The sequence below is a fragment of the Chiloscyllium plagiosum genome, unplaced genomic scaffold, assembly GCF_037043375.1.
Source record: "Chiloscyllium plagiosum isolate Xiang-an unplaced genomic scaffold, Cpla_swu_hap1 HiC_scaffold_35, whole genome shotgun sequence".
Lineage (NCBI taxonomy): Eukaryota > Metazoa > Chordata > Chondrichthyes > Orectolobiformes > Hemiscylliidae > Chiloscyllium > Chiloscyllium plagiosum.
The window spans coordinates 59,680,854-59,690,132 of record NW_028270173.1 but is presented as its reverse complement, the minus strand read 5'-3'; the positions used below and the strand labels follow the sequence as shown (position 1 = coordinate 59,690,132).

Genomic DNA, 9,279 nt, shown 5'->3' with positions numbered 1-9,279 from the left:
TGGAATGAGCTGCCAGAGGATGTGGTGGAGGCTGGTCCAATTGCAAGATTTAAAAGGCATTTGTATGTGTATACGAATAGGAAGGATTGAGGGATATGGGCCAGGTGCTGGCAAGTAGGACTAGATTGGTTTGGGGTATCAGGTTGACATGGACGAGTTGGACCCAAGGGTCTGTTTCCATGCTGTCGATCTGTATGAGTGTATAAGAGTGTGCAGCATGGGCAATTTGGGCCGAACAGCCTGCCTCCATACTGTAAAGTTGTATGATTAGATGACAGCATCCACCGTGTCCTTTTACCTGGAGCAGGTGGTGAAGAATCAGTGGACAGAGCTGAATATAATCTGTGGAATAAATTGTTGAAAGAGGCATTTTGAGCAATACTGGATGGAATAGGCAGGCAGTAAATAGAGGGAAATGTAGCAAATGTGGGGGGATATTTGTTTGTTTGAAGGGGTTGGTCCTGTTGTGAAAACCTTTGAACATAGCGGTTTGTTGCAGGATGAAATAAAACGTGCGACATTTATTATGTGTCGATTTGAGTGAAACTGAATTGAACATAGACGCGGAACATAGGAAGCCGCACGAAGTACAAGTGAGCGGCACCTAATGGAAAATCTGTTTTTTGCTTGTAAATCAGGGGAGAGCGCGAACGCAGTCCCCCACTACCACAAATTTTGCAGTCGAGTATCCCGCATTTGGGGACATCGCAGGCGTCAGCACACCCGAAGTGCAATGGGATAGCCTCGTCCTGGGAGAACCACCTTGGTGATCATGGTATCTCCCCTGCCAGGTAAGTATGCTCAATACGCTCACTCGCTCAAACCCAATAACAGCCCATACCTCTTACACTCATACTAACTGCGTTTTCGAAAATCGAAAACTCACCTGCCTGAGGTTCCCTGTCTGTACAACAGCGCAATCTCTTACCTGGATCACAGAACATCCGGAAAGACTCATGTTTCACTGAATACAACACTCACTGGGCGACGTGAGAAGTTGCACTAATTTGCATTTCGCCCTTAAACGGAAATGCTCCGCCCTTCCTTGCCCTGCCCCCTTCACACTGCCTCCTCTTTCACCAAAACAAAGCCCCAGAAATCTCTCATACACTTGAAGCAATCTGTTATCAAACACTGTTTACAATGTGAGGTGAACGCGAATAAAAGCAATTTTTAAGCTTTGCTGGTGAAACTTGAAAGATATTTTGAAATCGCTTTTTCCTAATCCCTACAAATTGAATAAATCTTCTTTTGTGAAACTGCAGCTTTGCAATCTTCCCCCCTCTGTGTTCCACCGTGCAAATCAATCACTTCAGGAGACCTCACGGTTAAGATTAAAGGTGCCAGGAACAAGGAAATATTTCTCAACGCTGTTTGGATGTGACATTAAACTGAGAGCACCACCTTTTCTGGATGCACATTCCACGTTTTCAAAACCCTCTGTTGTTTCAAAAAACAGTCGCCTGTGATTCAAATGTAAATATTATTTTCAAATGTCTTTGATTTACTTGCTTACTTATACTAATAATGACACGTGGTTATTATGGTTGAAGTATGGTGGGCAGTGGTTAGCACTGCTGCCTCACAGCGCCAGAGACCCGGGTTCAATTCCCGACTCAGGCGACTGACTGTGTGGAGTTTGCACATTCTCCCCGTGTCTGCGTGGGTTTCCTCTGGGTGCTCCGGTTTCCTCCCACAATCCAAAAAAAAATGTGCGGGTCAGGTGAATTGGCCATGCTAAATTGCCCGTAGTGTTAGGTTAAAGGGGTAAATGTAGGGGTATGGGTGAGTTGCGCTTCGGCGGGTCGGTGTGGACTTGTTGGGCCGAAGGGCCTGTTTCCACACTGTAAGTAATCTAATCTAATCTACAAGATTAGATTCCCTACAGTGGGAAACAGGCCCTTCAGCCCAACAAGTCCACACAGACCCTTGGAAGAGTCATCCACCCAGAACCATTTCCCCTCTGATGCACCCAACACTACAGGCAATTTTAGCACGGCCAATTCACTTAACCTGCACACCTTTGGACTGTGGGAGGAAACCAACACAGACATGGGGAGAATGTGCAAACTACACACAGTCGCCCGAGGCTGGAATCAAACCTGTGTCCCTGGCGTTGTGAGGCAGCGGTGCTAACCACTGAGCCGCCGTGTTACTCCCATATAGCACCTCTATAAAACCCACCTGTCCTTCTCACAGAGCAACTTTACAGTTCTTTAATGCCTGTACCCTCTGGCTTTGAGAGGGCAAGATAATTTTTAATTTTAAAAATTATCCTTTTTTCATTCAAATGTTTTTACATATTCAGATTAGATCAGATCAGATTACATTACAGTGTGGAAACAGGCCCTTCGGCCCAACAAGTCCACACCGACCTGCCGAAGCGTAACCCACCCATACCCCTACATTTACCCCTTACCTAACACTACGGGCAATTTAGCATGGCCAATTCACCTGACCCTGCACATCTTTTGGACTGTGGGAGGAAAGCGGAGCACCCGGAGGAAACCCACGCAGACACGGGGAGAACGTGCAAACTCCACACAGTCAGTCGTCTGAGGCGGGAATTGAACCCGAGTCTCTGGCACTGTGAGGCAGCAGTGCTAACCACTGTGCCACCGTGCCACCCTTAAATATATATGGTGGCTCAGTGGTTAGCACTGCTGCCTCACAGCATCAGAGTCCCAGGTTCAATCCAGCCTTGGACGACTGTCTGTGTGGAGTTTGCACATTCTCCCTGTGTCTGCATGGGTTTCCTCTGAGTGCTCCGGCTTCCTCCCACAGTCCAAGGATGTGTAGGTCAGGTGAATCGGACGTGCTAAGTTGCTCATAGTGTTAGGTGCATTAGTCAGAGGGAAATGGGTCAAGGTGGGTTACTGTCCGGAGAGTCGGTGTGAACAGGTTGGGCCGAACCGTTTCCATACTGTAGGGAATCTAATCATATATATATTTTTTATCACAAAAGCAGGGTACAGTAGCATATCAAAGACACTAATAAACATTGGAGTTTTACTCTAATCAACAAACAAACAAAAGGCATCTCTTATTTCTGCAAGATTGCATTTTCAGAAGGTGATAAAGAGGTTTATACGACCCCGATTATAGCGGGACAAACTGAAGATCAGGCTGTTCCTCCTGCTCCCAAGGTTTCTGATTCTTGGTGCTAATGTTCTCTCTGGAGTGTGTGAGGGCACCCGTCTGATCTGAGTTGCTTTATTTGACAGGAGGCTGGAAGTACACAGCAAGCCAGGCAGCATCAGGAGGTGGAGAAGTCAATGTTTTGGGTCTAACCCTTCATCAGGACTGGGCTTTGAACTAGTTATCTGGGTCACCTCCGAGTGCTGTTGGGCAGCAACGGTTTGAAGTAAGAATGTAATTAGCATAAATTAGTTACTTGATGTTAATTGATATTCTGTCTCGGGAAGACTGTTACAAAAGACAGTGTTGGATATTGTAATTTCCCTATTGACTGAGCTCCTGGGAATGGTCATCCACAACAAGCTTTCTTGGACTCTTCATGTGAACGCACTGGTTACAAAGGCCCAGCAATGTCTCTTCTTCCTCAGGCAGCTGAGGGAATTTGGCATGATGGAAAATACCCTTGCCAACTTTTATAGGTGCACCATCGAGAGCATTCTGTCTGGATGTATCGCCACCTGGTATGGCAACTGTACCATTCAAGATCAGAGACGGTTACAGAGAGTGGTGAACTCAGCCCGGACAATCACAAAGGTCAACCTCCCATCTATAGAATCCATCTACCAGGCCCGCTGTCAAGAAAAGGCTGCCAGCATTCTCAAAGATCCATCCCACCCTGGCAATGTTTTGCTACAACCTCTGACCCGGGTGTGTGCAACACTAATGCTCCTGCTAAGGGCCTGAACATAATCTAGCAGGGCAGAGGCAGCAAATCCCGGTGCATACCAGGACTGCGTTAAAGTGTGCATCATGTCCCTCTTGCCCATGTGGTCAATGCCATGGGCTGCGAGGGTCAGTGAGTGTAGGTGGGCTCTTGGGCAAATGATGCGGCCGTCAGGGTGTCTGAGCAGCTGTGGGGAAGGAGACTGTGTGGTCCCAATGCGGGGCCCAACTCTCCTTTCCTTGCGGTGGAGAAGCCTGTTGGGCATCTCACACTGTCTCCATAGGGTCAGGCAATACTGGGGCCTTCCCTATTCTGGGGTGTGCAGGGGGAGGCAGTGCAGAGAGTAGTCTGATGCCAATTTAAGTATAGTGCGACTACTTTAATCCACTTTCGTCAATTCTTTGACTAGTTAGAGAGTGCCAGTGGGACAGTCATGGTGTGTCAGAAGGGTGGGAGCATTCATACCATATTAGTAAAACTTAGGCATAACTTTCAGTTCATAAGCACCAATGCGTCCTTAAAAGAAAAACCATCATAGATCACCAAATGCAAAATAAATCAAGTCATCTCTGGATCTTGAGTTGCAGAGATTGAAACAGACATTCATAGAGTCATAGAGTCATAAAGATGTACAGCATAGAAACAGACCCTTCGGTCCAACCCATCCATACCGACTAGATATCCCAACGCAATCTATTCCCACCTACCAGTACCTGGCCCATATCCCTCCAAACCCTTCCTATTCATATACCCATCCAGATGCCTCTTAAATGTTACAATTGTACGAGCCTCTACTACTTCCTCTGGCAGCTGATTCCATACCACCCTCTGCGTGAAAAAGTTGCCCCTTAGGTCTCTTTTATGTCATGAGCCTGCACTCCAAGGTCTCTTTGTTCAGCAACACTCTCTAGGACCTTACCATTAAGTGCATGCGTCCTGCTAAGATTTGCTTTCCCAAATTGCAGCACCTCTCATTTACCTGAATTAAACTCCATCTGCCACTTCTCAGCCCATTGGCCCATCTGGTCAAGATCCTGTTGTAATCTAAGGTAACCCTCTTCGCTGTCCACTACACCTCCAATTTTGGTGTCATCTGCAAACTTACTAACTGTACCTCTTATGCTCGCATCCAAATCATTTATATAAATGACAAAAAGTAGAGGGCCCAACACCAATCCTTGTGGCACTCCACTGGTCACAGGCCTCCAGTCTGAAAAACAACCCTCCACCACCACCCTCTGTCTTCTACCTTTGAGCCAGTTCTGTATCCAAATGGCTAGTTCTCCCTGTATTCCATGAGATCTGACCTTGCTAATCAGTCTCCCATGGGGAACTTTGTCAAACGCCTTCCTGAAGTCCATATAGATCACATCTCCAGCTCTGCCCTCATCAATCTTCTTTGTGACTTCTTCAAAAAACTCAATCAAGTTTGTGAGACATGATTTCCCACAAGCCATGTTGACTATCCCGAATCAGTCCTTGCCTTTCCAAATACATGTACATCCTGTCCCTCAGGATTCCCTCCAACAACTTGCCCACCACCGAGGTCAGGCTCACCGGTCTATAGTTCCCTGGCTTGTCTTTACCGCCCTTCTTAAACAGTGGCACCACGTTTGCCAACCTCCAGTCTTCCGGCACCTCACCTGTGAGTATCGATGATACAGATATCTCAGCAAGAGGCCCAGCAATCACTGTTCTAGCTTCCCACAGAGTTCTCGGGTACACCTGATCAGGTCCTGGGGATTTATCCACTTTTAACCGTTTCAAGACATCCAGCACTTCCTCGTCTATAATCTGGACATTTTGCAAGATGTCACCATCTATTTCCCTACAGTCTATATCTTCCATATCCTTTTCCACAGTAAATACTGATGCAAAATATTCATTTAGTATCTCTCCCATTTTCTGTGGCTCCACACAAAGGCCGCCTTGCTGATCTTTGAGGGACCCTATTATCTCCCTAGTTACCCTTTTGTCCTTAATGTATTTGTAAAAACCCTTTGGATTCTCCTTAATTCTATTTGCCAAAGCTATCTCATGTCCCCTTTTTGCCCTCCTGATTTCCCTCTTAAGTACTTTCTTTGTACTCTTCTAAGGATTCACTCGATCTATCCTGTCTATACCTGACATATGCTTCCTTCTTTTTCTTAACCAAACCCTCCGTTTCTTTAGTCATCCAGCATTCCCTATACCTACCAGCCTTCCCTTCACCCTGACAGGAATATACTTTCTCTGGATTCTTGTTATCTCATTCCTGAAGGCTTCCCATTTTCCAGCCGTCCCGTTACCTGCAAACATCTGCCTCCAATCTGTTTTCGAATGTTCCTGCCGATGACTGTCAAAATTGGTCTTTCTCCAATTTAGAACTTCAACTTTTAGATCTGCTCTATCCTTTTCCATCACTACTTTAAAATTAAAAGAATTATGGTTGCTGGCCCCAAAGTGCTCCCCCACTGACACCTCAGTCACCTGCCCTGCCTTATTTCCCAAGAGTAGGTCAAGTTTTGCACATTCTCTAGTTGGTACATCCACATACTGAATCAGAAATTGTCTTGTACACACTTAAGAAATTCCTCTCCATCTAAACCTTTAACACTATGGCAGTCTCAGTCGATGTTTGGAAAGTTAAAATCCCCAACCATAACTACTCTATTATTCTTATAGATAGCTGAGATCTCCTTACAAGTTTGTTTCTCAAATTCCCTCTGACTATTGGGGGAGTCCGTAATACAATCCCAATAAGGTGATCATCCCTTTCTTATTTCTCAGTTCCACCCAAATAACTTCCCTGGATGTATTTCTGGGAATATCCTCCCTCAGCACAGCTGTAATGCTATCCCTTATCAAAAACACCACTCCCCCTCCTCTCTTCCCTCCCTTTCTATCCTGCCTGTCGCATTTGTATCCTGGAACATTAATCTACCAGTCCTGCCCATCCGTGAGCCATGTTTCCGTAATTGCTATGATATCCCAGTCCCATATTCCTAACCATGCCCTGAGTTCTTCTGCATTCCCTGTTCGGCCCCTTGCATTGAAATAAGTGCAGTTTAATTTATTCGTCTTACCTTATCCCTGCCTGCCCTGACTGTTTGAATCACTTCTGTTCTCAACTGTATCTGTCTCAGATCAATCTCTTTCCTCATTATCTCCCTGGGTCCCAACCCCCCACCTTACTAGTATAAATCCTCCCAAACAGTTCTAGCATATCTCCCTGCCAGTATATTAGTTCCCTTCCAATTTAGGTGCAATCTGTCCTTCTTGTACAGGTCACTTCTACCCCAAAAGAGGTTCCAATGATCCAAAAATGTGAATCCTCCTCCCATACACCAGCTCCTCAGCCATGCATTCATCTGCTCTATCCTCCTATTCCTGCCCTCACCAGCTCGTAGCACTGGGAGTAATCCAGATATTACTACCCTTGAGGACCCTGTTTTTAAATTTCTGCCTAACTCTCTGTAATCTCCCTTCAGAGTTTCGACCTTATCCCTTCCTATGTTGTTGGTTCCAATGTGGACAATGACCTCCTCCTGGCCCTCTCCCCCGTGAGAACATTCTGCACCCTCTCTGAGATATCCTTGATCCTGGCACCAGGGAAACAACACACCATTCTGCTTTTTCTCTGTGGCCACAGAAACGTCAGTCCGTACCTCTGACCACAGAATCCCCTAGCACCATTGATCTCTTGGAAGCCGACGTACCCCTCGTTGCATTAGAGCCAGTCTCAATACCAGAAACTTGGTTGTTCGTGCTACATTCCCCTGAGAATCCATCAGCCCCTACATTTTCCAAAACAGCAAACGTGTTTGAAATGGGTATATCCACAAAAGACTCCTGCCCTCGGTGCTGACCTCTTCCACCCTTCCTGGAGTTAACCCATCTATGTGACTGTATCTGAGACTTTCCCCCCTTCCTATAACTGCCATCCATCACATTCTGTTGCTGTTGCAAATCCCTCACCGCTTCTAACTGTCTCTCCAACCGATCCACTCACTCTGATAAGATTCGCATCCAACAGCATTTATGGCAGATATAATCCACAGTAACCCTTAAACTCTCTTTAAACTCCCACATCTGACAAGAAGTACATATCACTACAAAGGCCATTTTGCTCCTTCACAATCTACAGACCCAGAAAATAACACCATCTTATTCCTCTCCAAACACTGCCCCAGGTTAAATTAATAGCTATGGCTTATATTTTAAGTTTAATCAAGAGACTTATCTCCAAAAACATATAATCAAGAAAGAATCCACTATACTCACTACTGCAGCCTTTCTCTTGGACAGACTTAAAACAACGACGAACTTATCTGATTCTGTGCTGTGAACTTCACCCAAACAAGTTCCTCCAAGATTAGTTGTGTATTCCACTGTTTGTTAATTTTCCCAGATGCACTCCGATATCCAGCGATACACAAATTCAAAAGCAGCAAAGGCAGTAACTGTGCAGGTTCTCTCTCTCTCTCTCTCTCCTGCACTGACCTCACCATGTGCTTCCTTTGTCTCTCTTCTCCCTTTTAAAACTGCTGCTGTTTTGACTCTTTTTTTCCCCAAACTTCCAAAACAATGCAACAGCATATAAAACAGGAATTGCTGCTCCTGGAATTCGAGGAAATCACCTCCAGCATCTAAAATACCTCAAAAAAGGAGCAGCTGTTCCAGCCAGAAATTTTTCACCAGCAAGCAAATGTGTATGCAAGGCTGAACACAAAGAGTCAAGGTTTCCCCAAGGTTCAGTGTATAGGTGCATCCGGGCACGAGGACCCTGTTGAGTACTAACATGAATTGTGTACGGGCTGCCAGACTGTCTCTTCTGTCTGTCTCTCTCTCTCTCTCTCTCCCTCTCTGTCCCTCTCTCTCTCTGTCCCTCTCTCTCTCTCTCTGTCTCCTGCCCTGTGCAGCTCATCCAACCCCCCAGGATCATGTTCCTCAGCAACAAGCTAAGTGTGGGGTACTGAGGGAAAGGGTCTGGGAGGGGCCCTGTTTTAAAGAACCTCATCACCTCAGGAGATCTCCCACCCACAGCTTCCAACCTCATAGTCCGGGATCCCCGCACTGCCCGGTTCTACCTCCTTCCCAAGATCCACAAGCCTGACCACCCTGGCCGACCCATTGTCTCAGCATGCTCCTGCCCCACTGAACTCATCTCTACCTACCTCGACACTGTCCTATCCCCCCTAGTCCAGGAACTCCCCACATACGTTCGAGACACCACCCACGCCCTCCACCTCCTCCAAGACTTCCGTTTTCCCGGCCCCCAACGCCTCATCTTCACCATGGATATCCAATCCCTCTACACCTCCATCCGCCATGACCAGAGCCTCCAAGCCCTCCGTTTTTTCCTCTCCAGACGTTCCCAACAGTACCCCTCCACCGACACTCTCATTCGTTTGGCCGAACTGGTCCTCACCCTTAAC

At 46.5% G+C, this 9,279-nt stretch overlaps 1 non-coding gene across 1 annotated transcript; it reads right to left on the bottom strand.

The window, feature by feature from the left end:
* Nucleotides 1-635: 635 nt before the first annotated feature.
* LOC122545327 (U1 spliceosomal RNA) lies at nt 636-799 on the bottom strand. Its single transcript, XR_006310533.1, has one exon. It is a non-coding gene; the product is annotated as a U1 spliceosomal RNA (small nuclear RNA).
* Nucleotides 800-9,279: the final 8,480 nt, after the last annotated feature.